This window comes from Amblyomma maculatum, unplaced genomic scaffold (genome assembly GCF_055883805.1).
Source record: "Amblyomma maculatum isolate TAMU_Amacu unplaced genomic scaffold, ASM5588380v1 scaffold_24, whole genome shotgun sequence".
NCBI lineage: Eukaryota > Metazoa > Arthropoda > Arachnida > Ixodida > Ixodidae > Amblyomma > Amblyomma maculatum.
In genome coordinates this window covers 3107096-3109952 of record NW_028146749.1, presented here as the reverse complement: position 1 = coordinate 3109952, position 2857 = coordinate 3107096, and the positions used below count along the sequence as shown (strand labels likewise).

The following is a 2857-nucleotide window of genomic DNA, read 5'->3' as shown; positions in this document are numbered from 1 at the left end:
AGGGCGGCATAAGAGTGTGGCTTTGAAGAGCTGTGCCACACACTTCATTTACGTCCTGGGCATTAGTAACTGAATTTCTAAACCACAATAAGTTGAAAGAACAAGGCTTTGTTACCTGGAACAAAATCAATCTGCCACAGAAGGGTGGTTTGGCAACTAGAAATATGGGAAAACCACATGAGCGCTATTGCCGTGAAGATAGCGAGGGGTACTGGCAGGGTTCATAGCCACCAGGAAGGAAAAAATTCAAGGGTTTTTAAGGACTTTCAAGGACCTAAAAAAGAATTTTCAAGGACTTGAAACAAGACTTTTTGAGATGATAGAAAAAGACCACAACATGCTTTACAGAAAGGAAGCACATCTTTTACTGCACACAAGCAAAAGTAGGCACATTTTTCACAATAAATACCTAACTAGCTTCTTTTCTAAGACATATTGCACACACCCACAAAAAGAGGCCCATTCTCAAACAGTGGACTCGTGATTAAGTTCCTGAAGCTTTTCCTTCAAATTGTCATCAATTTCTGCAAGCCCCATAGTCTTTTCTTTTGCCGTTTTTCTTAAACTGTTGGAGTTCACAATGAAGGTGATGTCGCTTGTAGCTTCTGCCCGCTCAGCGTAGTTGTCAGTACAAACTGTTAAATTGGCAATTGTTGCCTCCAGCCTCCTCCTCTTCATCTTCATGCCGTGTATTTCTTCAATGTGGCTTCTCTTTGATGCCTTTGACTGCTCGATCGCTTTTTTTTTTTTTTATCCTCCAAGTAGGCTCGATAGCGGTTGTGTGCAGGCAAGACAGATCTACGCAACTCCTTTGTTATTGCAATGTTCAGGATGCCACCAGCCTTGTTTACTGCATCCTAAACGATTCGCTGCGACACATATGAGATCTCCTTCAGGTTTTCGACAGAGACGTGGCGGTTCACACTGAAGCCTCTTTCCACAGTTGCCTGCCCGTGGCTGAAGACGAGAAGAAGTCGCACAACTTTCCAAAAGTGCTTATAGGATGAGTCAACCGTCAAAAGCTCACGGTAGAACTCGTCTAGGCTAAAAGAGTGTTTGTCAAACTGCTGCAGGTTGTGTTTCTTGTTTTGCAGAAGTTCTGCGTATTCGCCTAGGACCGAATCACGCTCATGCTCACCCAATCGTCTAACTGCAATGAGGACATCTAATACTTTCCTGAAGCCTGTGAGGCACTCATCTGGCTTTGAGGTCATTTGACGAGGGTCTAGCGAAGACAGGCTCCTAACTAGATGATATGTCAGCGGGCTCTTTTGCAGAATATTCTTGGTAGTACTAATAAGGAACTGTTTGCATTCCATCCTGAAGGCAAATACGTCCTTGGCACTCACCTTTGCGGCTTTGACCATTTCTTCAGCTGCATGCCCAATGTAAACTTTCTCTGAAGATACATGATTATTTGGGTTTACGAGATCCATTTTGAGCAAGCCGACAACTCCTGTCGAAGCTGACAGCACTTCATGAATCTTGTGAGAAGTTTCCTCAAGAGACACTCCACATCTCTTTCTAAAAAGAACATCAGCGGTTTGTCCATTTGGTATTCCATGAGGAATGGTTTCAGAATCATCGCGATGCCGTGAGCAAAGTTCAGTTTGGCCAACAGCAGTGGGTCCTGGCAGAATTCGCAGAGCTGTGTAAATAACGCACACTTTGGCAAGTTCACCTTTTTTTTTGCACATTCCACGTACCTTTTCACATCACCACACAGCGCAATGGCACGTTCGATCACAACAACATTTTCTACCCAGCGATGAGCAACAAAGTTTAGAAGAAATTTCATTTGGCCTGTCACAGTAGAGAAGTCTTCCCTTCGAGCTGGCGCATCATGAAAAATGGCACTGAGGCTTGAAACAAGATTCTCTATGTCCCACTTGCTGGCAACAACACCCGCCCTGTAAGCGTTATGTATTGTATGCAGTCCGCAAGTGCCAAGGTCCAAACACTGAACTTGATGATTCTGCTGCAAGTATTCCTGCATTTCCCTAAAACACTGTAGGTTCACATTGGGGCCATCCATAGACAGCTTTCGCCAACGGTAAATCTGCCAAGGCAGCCAGAAGCTTCTCTTGAAGGTCTTCGGCAGTCGAATGTCCCATGAACACCGACGTATAATACCTCGTGGTTACCCGCTCGGGCTGAGTACTCCAGTACCGCAAATGGATGTCCATATGTTTTCTTTTTTTTTTTTGCAGGCAGTCGTTCAAAGACATCAAACAGAACTGTGTAGCCATCAGATTTCTCTAATTCACGTTGTAGGCACGAGAGAAAAAATGGTCTCATACCATGGCACACTACACATGCAGATTTTCTTTCACCGCAGGAAAATGACTTGCCGGTTTCGCTATCCGGAAACATTTTCTTGAACAGCTCCCCTGTGTGTGATGATGAGTTGTAGGAATAGTGTGATGTTACCATTTTCAGGGTCCACAGTATCTCCACGTCGGTCACACACTCGTGCGCTTTGCACAGGCTGCTCACATCCGACGACGTTGATGGAGCCGGCTCGATGCGTTGCTCACAAGCAATTGCTGTCACGTAGCTCCGCATGGTACTATTCGCCGTAGTCGCTTTCGTGTTCGCAATGTGTTTTGTGCTCTTCATATGGCTTTTGACGGCCGACTCACCCATTGATGACACATAGAAAGTTTTCCCGCATGCCTTGCACTTTGCCCAATGCGAGTTTGACGCATCCGGAGAAATCCACTCCCTATACGTAGCACTGTATAACCACGACTGCTGGAAATTGCACTTCCCGGGCATATTGCAGCTACGAAAGACGCAACAGCAACTATTCGCGCACCATGCTTTTCCACATCGAAGGTAGGCTTAGCTGCGGTCG

The 2857-nt window shown here is 45.5% G+C and overlaps 1 pseudogene; it reads right to left on the bottom strand.

The window, feature by feature from the left end:
* Nucleotides 1–225: 225 nt before the first annotated feature.
* On the bottom strand, nucleotides 226–2337 carry LOC146171024 (uncharacterized; annotated as a pseudogene).
* Between the last annotated feature and the right edge of the window lie 520 nt (nucleotides 2338–2857).